The 16554-nt window shown below is 51.1% G+C and overlaps 1 protein-coding gene across 1 annotated transcript in view; it reads right to left on the reverse strand.

Annotated features, from left to right (window-relative positions):
• The window catches only part of Accsl (1-aminocyclopropane-1-carboxylate synthase homolog (inactive) like), a 114154-nt gene that overhangs the window by 11177 nt on the left and 86423 nt on the right, over positions 1 to 16554 (reverse strand). The window lies entirely within an intron of this gene.

The following is a 16554-nucleotide window of genomic DNA, read 5'->3' on the forward strand; positions in this document are numbered from 1 at the left end:
AGAGGGCGGAGTCAAACCACTGGACTTTGGTTCAGTATGTCTGGGGCCAGACCCGGGAGTCCTCATCTCTACCAAGTTCCCAAGACCACACATGGAGAATATCTGACTGTTCAATCAACATTATTTCTGAAAACATGAAAAAAGACAGGTAATCCAAGAAGCAACTTCTTAAAGCCTCAAAGAATCAAAATGAATTAGATCTCAAGAATCTAGAAGGTAAGGCAACTTGAGGCCAACAGCTTTCTCTAATTCTTTCGGACAATGTCCATATCACCAGATGACAAGACCCATTTCCCAAAATCTAGACTTACGCCGCTTCCACTAAGTGCTACAATTTCAAGTTCATTTTCCACTAACATCCCTCCCATGGAAATACAACCTTATTGCTGCTTCTACAGATTTATGGCACCAGCACTTCAGATACTAAATGCTCCTCCCAGCCTCTCCAAACCATGTCGTCTGCTTGAGATGTTCCCATGGCAACCTCTATTTTTCCTCCCTGACACTTAATATCATACTTGTCCAGTGTATGCCCAGATCAGCCATCACCGTCACAGCCTTAGCCCAGTGCCTGGCACCCAGCAGACAAACCCAGCTACTGAGTAGGAGAAGCCCAGCCACAGTCGGTGAAGACAGGAGCCAAGAACTAAGACCTGGCTCATGGCCGATGGAGCAAGGGCTGTGGAAGCCACAGGACAAAGCCGTGCCAAGGCTCATGGTGCAACCCTCACCAACAGTGGTACAAAGAACGTTGTTCACCAGCCAGGGGATTACACACTATTCAGAAAGACTTTGAACTACTGGGTGTCTACACCTAGAGTAACCCTTTATTCCACAAGCAAAACTTTCTAGCTGGTCTGAACTCACTCTCCCACAAGGAAGAGGGTTACCTCAGAGGGCCCTCAGCTCTGGGTAAGGCACCCGTCCTTGGGGATTCCTGGACGGCATGGAGAGGTGCTTCAGGGAATTCCCTTGATCTAACTTTCCACAGGCAGCATTAATCATCTCTGCGGAGCCTGAGGAGAGCTAGTAGGAAGGCCAAGATGGCAGCGGCGGCCCCCACAACAGGGACGAGTTCATCACCTTCACCCAGGCCTAGACTCACGTATCAAGGGTCTCCGTCCTGCGTCACCTCACTAAGAAAATCAGAGACGGCAGCTCTGTGGACAGTTAGAGGACTTCTCAAACAGAATGACAGAGCAGAAAATGGGGGTCACAGCAGGCAACGGGAAGGAATGTATTTTCCTGATAAAATGTGTTTTCTGGAAAGAAGCGAGTAGGGCAAGACCAGGAGGAAGCCTCGAGGTCGGCCCTCTGCCCAAACTTGCCTTTTGTATAGGAAAAGGAAAAGCCAGAGTCAGAGGTCAAGGGTCGGACGTTCTATTTCTCCTGTAGCAGAAGCAGAGGCTAGAGGAGAAATAAGGCATTTTTTTTTTTAAGAGGTGGATTTCATGAAAATAGAAGGGAGAACAGCGGTGTAGGGAAAGGGGACAGAGGGCCTAGAGGAGGGACGGAAAGGGGAGGAGCTACAGGAAGAAATTGACAGAACAGTGTCAGGTGCGGGCATGACTGTCACAGTGAATTCCACTTTCAGGTACCAATGTACCAATTAAACAAAATCAATTAACAGGAACACCAACAGTGTGTGTGTGGGGGGGGGGGGAGGGGGGTAGCACTGGAGACCGGAATGGAGCAAATTATATGTCTTTATGAATGTCAAGATGAATCCCACAACTATGTAAATCATAATGCACTAATTAAAAGCCATCACCAATGACGCTGTTCCACAAGGCAACGTGCCCCTAAGATTCAGCCCTAATTGCCTCTCACTGGGGTGCACAACCCTTTCCTCCAGTCTTCCCGGCTAGTCCTGGGTTTCAATGTTCCTCAGCTTCCCATCGCCTGCCTCCCGGTTGTCACTCAGGGACCTCAATGGCAGCTACCAGCAGTGCCTCGGGATGAGATCAGCTGCTGCCAACTGCCCTCTGACAAGCGCTGAGGGACCGACCTTGAACTGTAGAAGCTGGGAACCTGTCAACGCGGGTAGGAATGGGCTGCCCTCCTGTTCCTTACTGTGCCGGCGCGTGACTCTGCTCTAGGACCCTCGCAGGCATCACCTGATTCCCAAAATGGCTCTCTGAAGAAGTTACCACTGTTAGCCTCACTTTATAGGTGAGAAACCAGAGGCTCAGGAGAATGAAGTGAATCGCACAAAAGGGGCCCGTTTGATGGGGGAGCTGTAGGCCAACTCAGTCAGCTACCGAGCGAGACCCCAGTGTGCCCTTTAGGCCATCCGCCCAGAGGCCTCTTCCTGGAAGAGTGCACAGGCCCTCAATGCTTGGCCCTCCCTTTTGGGATGCCTGAGCCCTGAGCCCCAGGCACGACTTGGTCTAAAGCTCCTCACTCACTGCCCACCCCAAGGCCTGCACCACCCACCACCCACACTTACCTTGTCTGTGTTCACTCAACCCTTCACCAACCTAAACTCCTTCCTCGGGATGAAAGTGTCCTGACAGGTCAGGGCTGAGACCCGGCGGCGGCCCTCCTCTCACTAAGCTTGCCTCATGCTCTGCCCTGAAAGCTCTGCTTTTAAGCACAAGGTGGTTTCCCGGGTAATAATAAGATCCATCCTTTCCTGGGCATCTCCCCAGGGAATCCTTATTACCTCAAATGCCTTTCTTTGCAACATTACAGAGAAATGGCCTAGCAAAGAACCACGTCCTGAACCTTGGCTCTCAAGCTTGAAGGGTATGAGCATCACCTGGAGATCTCAGAAAACACCAGGCCCAGGCCCTTTGAAGGAGTGTAGGGCCTGGGCCTGTGTGCTTTACCCAAGCCCCCAAGTGACTCTAACTTAGCAACCACTGGGGACTACTGCAGCAGGGAAACCCAATTACAGCGCAAATGAGCTTCTAATTGTTCCCTGTTTCTGGGGAGGCCATGATTTGAGAGTAGGTTGAAGTGAGTTAACCCAAAGCAGGAAGGAAAACTTGGCCAGGGAGGAGGGGGCGTCTCAGGATGGACAGATCCCTTCTCCAGGGCCACCTGCACGTGTGTGGCCTTGGCAAGCTGACCCAGCCCTTCTGATTTCCCCTTTCTTCTTGTTACAGATGGAGATAATAAAATCTCTCTCTTGGGAGGTGATGTGAGACCCAGGGGAAGCCTGTGCACATGCTGTGTACAGGGCAGGTAGAACTGCCACGTGAGGGGTGTGGTGGGGTTGTCAATCGTGCCCAGCAGCTCCTGGTTGGCCAGAAGCAAAGCCAAAAGCAACCTGTGGCCCCAGGATACCGTGCTCTGTGACTTTTTCCCCCCAAGCACTGGGGACCAATCCTGGGGTCTTGCACGTGCTAAGCAAGCTATATCCTCAGTCCTGTTCTTCAATTTTATTTTGAGACAGGGTCTCACTGATTTGCCCAGATGGGCCTCAAACTTACGAACTGATGCCTCAGAGTCCCGAGTAGCTGGGATTGCAGGCATGTGCCGCGGTGCCCAGCTATTCTCAAACTTTAAAAAGGTGCTTATTTAAAATACAAACGCCTGAGCTCCATTAAGGTATTGTAATTCAGGTCTATAGTTGGGCCCAGGAATCTGCATTTTAAAACAAGCATGGCAGGTGACCCTGGACACTTGACACCTGCCATGGAGACTCCACACTTGGGGGAGCATGAGCTGTGGGCAGGCACTCTACCCAGAGGCAGGGCCTCACGTACCCCACCCTGGCTGCACTGACAGCCCATCTCCGCCGTCGTTGGTTCACCTCCCATCTCTCTGTCAGCTGTTAGAACATTTACTGCAATGTTCATCTCATTCATTAAAAAATACAACTGGAAACAGTCCACTGAGCATCTCTTGGGTATCAAGCACTTGTTAGACCCTGGGATTATCAAAATGAAAGACAGTTCCCTAAATTCAAGGAGTCCTCGAATAAGCTTTCTAAAGTCTGGTCACCTCTTTCCTTGGCACAAGATGCTTCAGTGGTTCCCTTACAGAGGCAGCAAATTCAGATACCCCCAGGGACACAAAGTGTAACACACACAAAACTGACACAAGACAAGGGAAGACTGGGGAGAACGCTGGCGAAATGAAGCTGCCACCCCTCCTATGTGCATTCAGATTAAAAACCAAAAAGTGGCTGGGTGCTGCGGCACACCCAGGAAATCCCAGCAACTCAGGAGGCTGAGGCAGGAGGATCGCAAGTTTGAGGCCAGCCTGGGCAACTTAGTGAGCTCCTGTCTCAGAAGAAGCAGGACTGGGGATCTAGCTTGGTGATAGAGCACCCTGGGTACTGCAAAAAAATATATATATATATCTATCTATCTCATAGGCTTGCTCTTTGTACTCCCCCCTCCCCCATTTTCCTCCCAACCTCTAACAGCCCCAGACATGGAACCTGGATGACTCCCCACAGCACAGTCTGGAAAGCCCTTTCATAGCCCCACCACTCCTGCTCACCCAGTCTAAGCTCCCTTGTTAACCCTTCAGAGAACCTTCCTCTTGGCTCATCAGGCAGACGTAGGGGCCCACGGCCTGGGCTCCCATGTTCTTTGCTCTTGTCCGTAGCCTAGGACAACCAGGCAGATAGGCCTTCAGGGTGTCAGCTCTTGCTCACGTCCACTGCCTGGACTGCTCTGCCCCAGACACCTGCCTGGCTCCCTCCCTCCCTCCCCGCCTTCCAGTCTTTACCCAGATCTCACCTTCTCCCAGAGGACCACTGTCACCACCCCTGAACTCTGAGACCTGCTCCTCCCGGTCACGGCGCCCTGGTTTCCCCTCCAAAAGCATCATCTGACTGACTCATCATGTCATTGTTTATGTCCAGATGCTTCAATGTTTATGTCCAACACTTTCAATCTCTAGAAAATCAACCACAGGAGGACAGGGGTCTTCAACTGTCTTGTTTACTGATATTCATACAAAGAAGGGCATCTGGCCAAGGAGGAACTCAGTGATTGCTGAAGTTTGGACCTGAAATGTCCCCCAAAGACCTATGTGTTATTAAAGGCTTTGGGGATGTAGAGACCTCCATATCCGGACCCTTGGGAGGTCTTAGGACATCAGGGTGCATAATGTGCCTCAAAATGGGGAGGGGAGACTTGTCTCTTCTGCTCTCTCTCCAGCTTCTTGGGTGCCAAGAAGAGAGGGCTTTCCCCCACCCCAGTCTCCCACGTGCCCAAAAGCAGCAGGCCAACCTTCCATGGGTAGAGACCTCTGGCTCTCCAAGCCAAAATAAAGTCTTTCTCTTTATGAAGCTGATTCTCTCAGGAATTGTTAGAGCAACAGAACGTTGACTAACAAGGTCTGAGAATAAATGAGTAGATGAGGCATGGACGGATGGTGAATGTCAAAGTGCAACTGCTGGAGGCTGGGTCCCTTCGGTTCTGGAAGCTTCTCTGGTCTACTGCTGTCACAGGTCTAAGTCACAGAGGGGTTCTTGGTTAGTGTGCGCTGAACACTCCTTTGTAACCAACATCGATTAGCGACCAACAATGAAAATAAGGGAATCGTCCAATTGTAGGGACCTGGAGAATGTTGACGAGATTTTCCCGGAGGACCCCCCTCCAGAGCCCTTCCTGGGACCGCAGAGCCACACGATGATGTGCCAACAGAGGTCGCTGAAACCTCGTTTTCTTGTCCGGGTGGAAAAGGGACAGCCAGCGGCGCAGACGCGGAGAAGCAGCGGGTGAGAGGAACGAGGAACGGAAAGGCCGAGCCAGGGCGGGTCACCCTTCCCCAGGGAGCAGCCGGCGTCCAGTCACCGAGGGCTGCGCGCGGACGCACAGGCTGCGCGGGACTGCAGCGGGCCAGGTGCGGCGCACAGGGCGCCCGGCCCTTCCGACCCGCTGCGCCCCCTGGCGGCTGCTGGGATCTCCGTTCTGCAGACGGGACCTGGGAGAGGCGAGCCTTGGCCCAGGTCCCACAACTGGAAAACCTCTGGATGGGACTGGAAATCGGGATTGGGCAGAAGTGTTGTGGCATCTCCGCGCCCAAAGCAAACATGATCCCAGGTCCTGCCCGTGGCTTGGCCTGAGTCAGGCGGCCGTGGGCTCTAAGGTGGAGGAGGCGGCGGAGGTGGGGACTGGCCACACAAATTTACTCCAGAGGGAGCAGCCTGGCAGGCCCAGGTGAAGGCAGGTGGAAAGAGACCGCAAATGCCCCTCTCGGCCCATCTCAGAGAAGGGCAGCACTGAACCTGAAGCCCAGACAGAGGGGGGGTCCCCCACAGGTCCCTGAGAGGACCCCAGCTGGTGCACACCTGTTCTGATGCAGCTCTCTTTGCTCGGATGGGGCCCAGGGTCCCACATTACAGGCCTCCTAACTATTCCGCAGGAAAGCCTCTGAGGCTCACTTAAGAGGGCCAAACTGGGGCCAAGGTCGGCTACTTGCTTTGGGTGGACTGCAGGCTCATCTGAAGCCAGGCCCAGCATGTCCTCCTTCCAGATTTCTGGACTACAGGGACAGTCCCCTAATAATTTCATTAGGGCTGGCTGGTCTCTAGGTTATGTGAGGTTACCTGGTGTGGGGAGCATGAGGAGAAATGTCACAATGTCAGTCACCCAGCTGGTCGCAACCTGGCTGCCCTCTGGGGAATAGTCTTCCTTAAACTACTTGCCTTCCGGCCTGTTCCGCGAAGGCACTGAAAGCCCCCACCACAGCCCAAGCTCTGGCTGTTCTAAGAGGTTCTGGGAGTGGTCCTAGGTGTCCTTGGACCTCGGCACTCACACCGGACCAGGTCATAAAGAACTAAGCCTTTGCTCTACTTATTCCTCCTCTTCACTGATGGGAGCTGAGCTTACAGTCGGTGCCAAATAGCTGCTTTTGTTTACTTGTTTACTGTTTACAAGGGAAAACAGATCGACAAAGCAGTGCTCTATTTCCAGGGAATTTTTTACCCAATTTGAAAATGACATCTGTGTCCTATTGGACAACAGAGAGGAGCAAATTTGCATTATTCATTCATTCAAGAAATAATTATTGAGTAATTGCCATGTGCTAGACACTTTCTAGGTGCTGACAATACAGAAGGTGACAAAACAGGAGCAGTTCTCTTGCAGTTTACCTTCTAAAGCAGGTGACAGAAAGTAAACAGCATATATAAATAAATATAACATAATTAGATAGGCACTGTGGACAGCACTCAATTTAGTATAGGGGGCTGAGAGCAAGAGAAGGTGCTATTTAGAGACAGTTAGGCAAAGACCCACAGGAAGTGAAAAAGCAGCCCACAAAGATGGCTAAGGGAAGAGTGTTCAGGCAGAGGAGTGGCACATGACATGCAAAGGTCCTGGGGTAGGAGTGTATATTTGTTGTATTTGAGAAATGGAATCTGTCAGGCTTTGCAACCTTGATGAGGACTTTGGCTTTTATTCTGTCCGTGGTGAAAAGACAGCACAGTTCTCCCGAATTGTCAAAGGAGTTCCTAAGTGTCTTATGGAACTGGCTGGAAGTCCCCCAACCAGTCAGGATACCCAGGGTTGTAAGATAGTCCCTGGCCTGGAGTCACTGGTTCTCAGTGGCGAGAGAAGAGTGTCTTTGCTCTGAAGCCATCTGGGGCTGTCCATTCCCAGGGCAATATTTTCAACCAGGGAGCACATGGGGCTCTTGTGAAAGCTTTTCCAAAAACAAAGGCCGAGTCTCCCCTCTGCTCTGCTGACCCAGTCTCTGGGGTGGAGCATGGATAAGCACTGCGCACCAAGACCCACTGTCCTAGGGGTGGATGGGTGGTGGGGTGTCGGGGGGCCTCTCACCCGTCCTAATGTTGTCTGCATGGACACTGAGGAGTGCTAAGGACTGAGCTTTCACCAGATGTCCCCAAAGCTTGGAAGATGTCCCCAAAGCTTGTCGGCCTGGAAGCTCCCCGCGGCCCCGAAGGCCCCGCCCCCTGGCTCCAGCCCCGCCCGCCGCCCCACCCTCGCGCGCCGCCTTTTCCCGGGCTCCTCCGTCTCGCTGCTTTGCCTGGGTGTGTTCTGCTGGCAGCCTCTCCCTCCTTTCCAGCACTCAGCAGGCTGCCAGGATCCAGCACCTCTTCCATATGAATAACCCCTCTCCCTGCCAGGGCTGCGGCTCCGTCCCCGCAGCCTCCCGGGCTCTTCTATTTGCGTCCCCCAAGGTCTCCTGCTCCGCCATCAAAGAGGCGTCTGTTGCCGCCACCCGTTCTCCCCCGACCAGGCTTGGTGTGCTGCTTCGACACAAAGAAAAGGGTTTTGTTTCATTTTCCACTGATGCGACCTGCTCCTGTCACCCACTCTTGGAAGCCAAGGGGCGCCCTTCAAGATCCCTGTGCTGGGAGAGACACCGAGTGCGCCAGCCCTGGGCTGAGTAGGCAGCAGGGGCCAGCAGCGCAGGTGGCTGGGTGCCTTGGTTCCCGCAGGGACAGGTGGCTGGCTGAACTCGTCTGCTGCAGCCCGGGCCTGTTCGCCCAGGTCCCTTGAGCTGCTCCGACGCCCTGGTTTGCTGTGGTCTCATATGGAGATGTCAAGAGAGTCGAGGGTTCAAAGCCCAAGTTCAAGTCCCGCTCAGTCACTTACAAACTGTGTAGCTACAGGTGATCTACAAAGTGTCCCTCCAGATCGCTTTCCTACCTGCAAAGTGAGGGCCGGCAGGAGCGGCTGAGACCCTGAACTTAAACTTGAGCCCCTCCACTCCTGCCCTGCCCTCCCCAGGCCATTCTTCACCTGCCTCTGAAGCTTTCCTTCTTTCAGTCACTTTTCCCTGAGCCACACTTGAAGCTCTCGCCAGGTTCCTGAGACTGAAGCCCTTCCAGGGAACATTCCAGAGGGACCTCTGTCTCCCCACGGCCTCCACCATGCGGCAGCCCTGGGAGCCTCTGACACACAAGGAGTTGATCGCTTGCTCCCTGTCACCCGAAGTTCACAAGCTCCTCTGCTGGGAAGCTCCTCTGCAGAGGTCGTCTCCTTGTCCCCCAGGCCTCCTCTGACCCATTAGGCTCTGTCACCTGGGTCTCCCTCAAGACCAAACACCGTGAAGTCATCTCTGCAGCCTCCCTTCTTCCTAGGAATTCTTGGGCAGGGACAGCACCCGTGTTCCCCCTTGACCCCCACCCAGCCCACTCTGCTGTGTTCTCCTGGGAGCTCCTCTGACCCCCAGGGCCTTTCAGAGAGCAATCTTGGTGCCCAGCCGCTGTCCATGGGCACATCTCTTGAGGCACATGGAGTTCTACCAAGCACCAAGCATGAAGCACCGTCAGCACCTGGCCTCACACCTTGTGGCAGCTGAACGTTGGTGGCCCTCAGTGAGTCTTCTGGTATTCACGCCCTTGCATGTTGATTCTGGGCTTGACCAGGGGACTTGCTGTGATCCAGGGGACATTCACAAGCAGAGCTTGCTACAAGTGCAAGGGTTGCTGAGGAACGTTTGTCCCACCCAGCCGGCCCCTATACTGCAAAGCTCAGACCAGACCGCAGAGTGGCCACAGGACCTGCGGAGGGACAGGGAGAATGGAGGCACCTGGCACATCCCAGCCAGTCACAGAGCAGACCAAGCAAAGCAGAACCCCCCAGCAGAGCCCGTGGGCTCTCACTATGAGCCATTCAGTTTGGGGCCACTTTGTCACACGGGGGGAGAAAACGGAAGGAATGCCTGCTATTGTTCCCAGGCTGCAGATGCTGGATCTGAGGTTTCGGGGAGATTTCTTGAGGCTCCCGGTGTCACCAGTAAGCCAGGGTGGGCTGTGGCCCTGCACCCCCTAGGCCTCTGGCTGGAGGGAGCTTCAGGGACTGACAGCCCTGGCCACTGTCTCTGGATCCATGTGGTCCTCTCACTGAGGCTGGTGACTGAGCACAGTGGGCACAGCACAAGCGTGGTCTCAGGGACCCAGGTGCCTGACTGACCCTTTCCTGGACTGGCCTTGCCATACAGGACTCTTGGGACCCCAGCCCCTCTCTCCTGGTGGGGCCTCACAGCCCTGAGCCTCTCCCACCCCCTCTGATCCTCCCTCTGCTCCACAGGTGAGTCCTCCAGCAAACCCCTGGCACCTCTGCCCCACCCAGTGGGGGAGCCGCGCTCCAGCCTTGGGGCCTGCCCAGGCACCTCTGTTCCCCTCTAGACACTTCTCCTCCCAGGAAAAAAACAAACATCTTCAAACATCACTCCCATCCCGACCTCAGACTTCTAAGGCCGCAGGAGAGGAAAATCCCCAGGACAAGAACAAGACACAGGGTCCCCCACAGACACCTGGCCGCTCAGGACCCCCAGATGCAGAGCCTCCAAGGAAGGACTGGCAGCTGGCAGCGATGCTGACCTTTTATCTCTGCCCCACGCACGCGACACACATCTCCCTGAATCCTCTCAAACACCCTCAGACACGCAGAGTGCTTCCCTTGTCGCAGGTGAGACTCCTGGAGGTGGACAGCGCTGAGTGTTCAGGCCAGAGGGAAACACCCCAGGTGTGAACCCCTGCCCTGTCAGGGTTCCTTGGAAAAGCTACTTAGCTCCCCTGAGCCTCAGTTTCCCTGATTGTCAAACTGGGACCCTTGCCATCTCTTCCTCCCAGGGCCACTGTGAGCGTGGAGTTCACACCTCCGGGCCAGTCGTTTCCTTCTACACTGAGTGTCTTCGCCCCGATATTAACATATGCAGGATGAGGACTATTTTTAAGCTCCAGCTCCAAGCTGATCACCAATTGCAGGAGAGCTGATATCAGGCCTGAGTCAGAATTCAGCGTTGGTTGCATTTATTCTTATAAACACACACACACACACACACACACACACAGCACATCAACAACTAAAACCCTGATAAATTAGCAAGGGACACACAAAAAATCAAAGGCTCCAAGCCAGAACTCAAAAAAATCCCCTGGATTCTTTCCCCATGAAGGGAGGTTTTCCACAGAGACCAGCCTGTGCCGTGGGGGACTCGGCTGCTCTGCCTCTCCTTGAGAAAGCTCCTGAGGTAAAAATAGCCAAGCAGCAGGCGGCCCTTCTGGGACTGGAGAAGTGGAGGGGAAGGACAGAGGGGGCTCGCTCCCCACGCTCCCCACGCCTGTGTCCATGAGAAACAGGAAGGAGGGTGCGGCTCCCCAATGCGGGGTCTGAGGGCCAGGAGGGGAGGCCCGGGGTGGGGGACTTCCTGCTGAGGGCCCAGAGGAAAGAGTGGGGTCAGGACTCCTAGAGCCGTTGACTCAGAGAACACCGAAAATGTCTGTGTGTGTTCTCAGATTTACCCAGGGAGAAATACAGACACCCTGAGAGGGCAGTCGGCTGGCAGACCTGAGAAGAGGCCAGCTGCTACTGTCACCAAACAAGAAAGACTGGGAGAAGCCCCTTAGTGCATTTAAAAATAAAAAAATCCAAACAAAAATTTACAAGGCCCAGGGGACCCTGGCTTGAGGGTTTGGAACAAACCCAGGGTAATGGCATCACTTCCAAGAGGCCCGTGTTCGGCACGGCTGTCCTGGCCCCAGGGACCCCAGTTAGATTCCATCTTTCTCCTTCCTAAGTGATCTCGAGGCCAGCCAGAGATCAAGCAGCGCCTCTGGAGAGCCACCGCCCCCGCCATCAGGCAGGCAGGCGAGCAGGACCTTCCAGAGGGTTCAGTGCCTTTTTAAGGCTTCAACATGCAGATGAATCTTCCATCCAAGTCCAGCGACGGGGAGCAGCTGCCAGGTCACATGGCAGGTCCCCAGACCTCCAACCCAGCGCTGCTGCTCTGCCTGAGCCACCAGTGGTTCCCAACAGCAATGAGCGCACGCCTGCTGTGTGCCCGGCAGGTCCCAGATCCGTGGGGCATGAGGGTGGGAGGCTGTGTTCATTTGTCACGAATACAGAGCAAGCCTCTCGGATAAGGTGCCATAGGAGCAGAGACCTAAAGGCAGGACACGGTGAGCCACACAGATGTCTGCTGGAGAACATTCCAGGCCAGGACAGAAAGCACAAAGGCTCTGGGGCTTAGCATGTTGCAGGAGTAGCAAGAAGCTGGGCGCTGGCGAGGAGCTACCTGGAGATGAGGTCACGGACAGAGCAGCAGGCCCAGCAGCCCCTGGAAGGACTGTGGCTCTCTCCCAGATGGGGCTTTGCAGGCTTCTGAGCAAGATGGGGTTCCTATAAAAGAATCCCTCTGATTATAGTGTCGCCATTGTAGAGGTCAAGGGTAGGACTATACAGAAGGACACTGCAGTTACCCCAGAGTGACAATGTGGCCCAGAGTGGTCACTGTGAGGGTGGTGAGAAGTGGATTCTGAGTAGCCGTCAAGCCAAGGCTTGATGCTCCAGTATTCATGGGGTGGAGGGGACGGAGAGAAGCCTCAAGATAACCGCAGGGCCTGGGCCTGCACAAGTGAGGACTGAGTTGCGGTCTCGGGAGGTGGGGGACGGTGGGAGGGGTGAGTGGGGGAGGGGCTGAGTGCATGGACCAGCCTCAACTCAGAACCCACCCCAGCAGATTCCCCGCTGCCTTTAGTATGCAGCACCCAAACCCAAGCTCAGCACCCAGCTGTGTGGCTGAGAGGTGGCCTCTGTCTAGGCTGCATTATAGCTCAGACACCAGTGCCCCATCCACTCCCATCCATCTCCACACAACCAGCTGGGCCCCAACATTCCGAGGGGTGCACCCATTATGGAAATGTTGCTTAAGCCAGTACTTGCTTCTCTGTACTGGTTTATAGAGCATTCTTCTAGCATCCACACGGTCCTCCTCAGAAGCCTGTGAGAGATGTGAGGGAGGCCATTGCTCTTCCTTTCCACACAGGAGGAAACTGAGGCACAGAAGGATCCCTAGGGCCAGGCTGTTCCGCCACACTATCAGGGTCGGTCGGGACCCTTGTCTGCTGAGCCCTGGGTGACAGCCCCTGGGCCACACACTCTGCTCAGCGGGTGGATTCCAGGATGACCACAGAATGCTGCAGACCCTTGAGCAGCTGCAAAGAATTTGGTCTGTGGCTGACCTGTCCAGCGAGCAGCTGTGTGCAGCAGTCCCGTAGCTGTTTAAATGTTTATTTAATTAATATTTAGTACAATTTAAATGAATTCTTCAGTCATATTGGCTACATTTCAAGTGCTCACTGTGGCTACTGGCTACCAGAGTGGGCAGCACAGATGTAAAACTTTTCTGTTACCACGGAAAATTCTACTGGACGTGCTGACAGGACCACCCTCCCTGTCCCTGCCCCCCCAGCCCCACTGCCAGAGTTGAGGGCCTGTGGGTAGAGGGTCACCGCTCACCGCCTCCATCACTGCCAGCTTCTTCCCTGGCTGCACACCACCTGTACTGGGACTTAATGGTTGTTTTTAGGTTGATTCACTTTTTAAGCTTAAATACTTAGATATGCCTTGTGCATGTGCGCGTACACACACACACACACACACACACACACGCTGTGAGGGTCCATCTCTCTCTCTTCTTGCTTGCTTTAAAAAATATCTTAAGATCATTTTTATTGGTGCATTACAATTGTACCTAAATAGTGAGTTTCACTGTTACATATTCACACATGCACATAACATAATTGGGTCAATTTCATTCTCCCATCCTTCCCCTGCCCCCCATTCCTCCCTACCCCTGGACCTTCCCCTACTCCACTGGTCTCCCTTCCATTTTAATGAGATCCTCCCTGCTTTCCCCCCATTTTCCCCTCTAGCTTCCTCATACGAAGGAAAATATAAGACCTTTTACTTTCTGAGTCTGGCTTATTTTGTTTAACATAATGCTCTCAAGTTCCATCCATTGTCTGGTAAATGACATGATTTTGTTCTTCTTTATGGCTAAGTAAAACTCCGCTGTGTATCTATACCACATTTTTTGACCCATTCTTCCGAGGATACTTAAGCGGATTCCACAGTTTGGCTGTTGTGAACTGTGCCACTATAAACATGGGAATTCATGTGTCACTAGAGTACGCTGACTTTTAGTCTTTAGGATAAATACCAAGGTGGCATAGAGGGTCATATGGTGGCTCCATGCCTAGTCTTTTGAGGAAACTCTATACTGATTTCCCTAGTGGTTGTAGTCATTTACAATCCCACAAGAGTGTGGGAGTGTACCTTTTCCTCCACATCCTCATTAGCATTTGTTATTATTGTTGTTATGGCTGCCGTTCTAAATGGAGTGAGATGAAATCTCCATGTCGTTTTGATTTGCTTTTCCCTAACTGCTAAGGATGTTGAACATTTTTTCATATATTTGTTGGTCATCTGTATATCTTCTTTTGAGAACTTTCTATTTAGTTCATTTGCCCACTTGTTTGTTTTTTTTTTTTTGGTGGTTTTTTGAGTTCCTTATTCTGAATATTAATCCTCTTTGGAAGACTAGCTGCCAAAGATTTTCTCTTATTCTGCAGACCCTCTCATTTCCTTTCTGTGCAGAGCTTTTTAATTTGATGCCACCCTACTTATTAATTCTTGGTATCATTTCCCGAGATGTAGGAGCCTTATTGAGGAAGTTGGTGCCTGTGCCTATATATTGGAGTGTTGACCTATGTATGTTTTCTTCTAGCAGTTGCAAAGTTTCAGGTCTAATTTCTACATCTCTGATCCACTTTTTTTTTAAAATTTGTTCTAATTAGTTTTATATGACAGTAGAATGCATTTTGACACATCATGCATAAATGGAGTATGACTTCTCATTCTTCTGGCTGTACATGATGTAACATCACACAGGTCATGTCATCACATACGCACGTAGGGTTTGGTCCACTTTGAGTTGACTTTTGTGCATGGTGAGAGATAGGGATCGTCTACATGTGGAATTTCATTCTTCACATAGGCAGTTCTACATAACCAGTTTCCCCAGCACCATTTGTTAAAATGGCTCTCTTTCCTCCAGTGTATATTTTTGGTACTTTTGTCAAGGAGCAGATGTCCGAATCTATGTGGGTTTGTCTCTGTGTCTTCTAGTCTATTCCATTGGTCTATGTGTCTGTTTTTAGGCCAGTACCTTGCTGTTTTTGTTACTACAACTCTGTAGTATAATTCGACATTGGGTATTTTGAGGCTTCCAACATTTGCTGTTTTAGTTACAATTTCTTTGGCTATTCTGGGTCTTTTATTCTTCCATGTGAACTTTAGGACTCAAAAGAATGTCGTTGATATTTTGATGGGGATTGCGTTGAATCTGTAGATGACTTTTGGCACTATGGTCATCTTAACAATGTTGATTCTGTGTATCCAAGAACGTGGGAAGTCTTTCCATCCTCTGGTATCCTCTTCAATTTCCTTCTTGGGTGTTCTATAATTTTTATTGCAGTGGTCTTTCATCTCCTTGCTTAGGTTTATCCCTAGATTTTTGTTTTGTTCTGAGGGTATTGTGAATGGAATTTTTCCCTCTGATTTCTTTTTCAGCAGTTTGTTATTGGTGTGTAGGAAAGCTATTTATTTTTATATGTTGATTTGATGTCCTGCCACTTTGCTGAGTTTGTCTTCTGGTGGAGCTTTTTGGGTCTTCTAAGTATAGGATCACATCATCTGCAAACAGTGATAATTTGACGTCTTCGTTTCATATTTGTATTGCTTTTATTTTCTTCTCTTGCCTAAATGCTCTCGCTAAAAATCCAAGTACTGTATTGATCAGGAGATGAGAGATATGATGAGAGGGAGAGAGAGAGATGAAAGAGAGACAGACAGACAGAAATGGTGTATATACATAATTAAAATAATAACCATAGAAGGGAGAGGAATAGAGCAGCAGAGGAAGTGCACTGCAGGAGGGAGGTGGAGAGGGAGGGGCAGGACTAGGGAATGAAGTGGATCAAATCCACTGTGCATATTCAAATGAGGCATAAGGAATCCTACCGTTATGTATAGTGATGATGCACCCATCAAAAGAAAGAAACAGAAAATATGACCTATCTGGGGGCGGGGAACAGCCCATAAAACTACCCATGAGGATGCCCAGATATTGAATTTTTTAGACAAAGGCTTTAAATTGGCTCCTATAAATATGGTCAGAGAACTAAAGGAAGCCAAATATAAAGAATTAAAAGAAAGTGTGAGAACAATGCCTCACCAAATAGAAAATTCATAGTCTCTTATGATTAAAAAAAAAAAAAGAATGTGGGCTGGGGCTGTGGCTCAGTGGTAGAGCACTCGCCTAACATATGAGGCCCTGGGTTCGATCCCCAGCACCACATAAAAATAAATAAATAAAATAAAGGTATTGTGTTCACCTACAACAACAAAAAATAATAATAAATTTTTTAAAAACATGCATCCAGTAAACTAGGAAGAGAAGGAACCTTCCTCAGTTTGATAAAGGACAGCTATGAAAAACCCACAGTTAACATTATTTTTCACAGTGGAAGACGGAAAGCTTTCCTTGGAAGATCAGGAACAAGAAAAGATGTCTACTCTCTTCTTCTCTCCTCCCTTCCCTTTAGGGACTGAACCCAGAGCCATGTAAGTTTCACTTCATCAAAATTAAGAATTTCTATACTTTGAAAGACACTATCAAGAAGGTATAAAGATAACCTCAGAAGAGGAAAAACAAATGAAAATTGTATATCTGAGAAGGATCTAGTATTTAGAACATACTTAGAACTCAATACTAAAAAAGACAACCAAATTTTTAAATAGGCAAATGCTATGAACAGATAGTTCTCCA

This window comes from Marmota flaviventris, chromosome 9 (genome assembly GCF_047511675.1).
Source record: "Marmota flaviventris isolate mMarFla1 chromosome 9, mMarFla1.hap1, whole genome shotgun sequence".
Taxonomy (NCBI): Eukaryota; Metazoa; Chordata; class Mammalia; order Rodentia; family Sciuridae; genus Marmota; species Marmota flaviventris.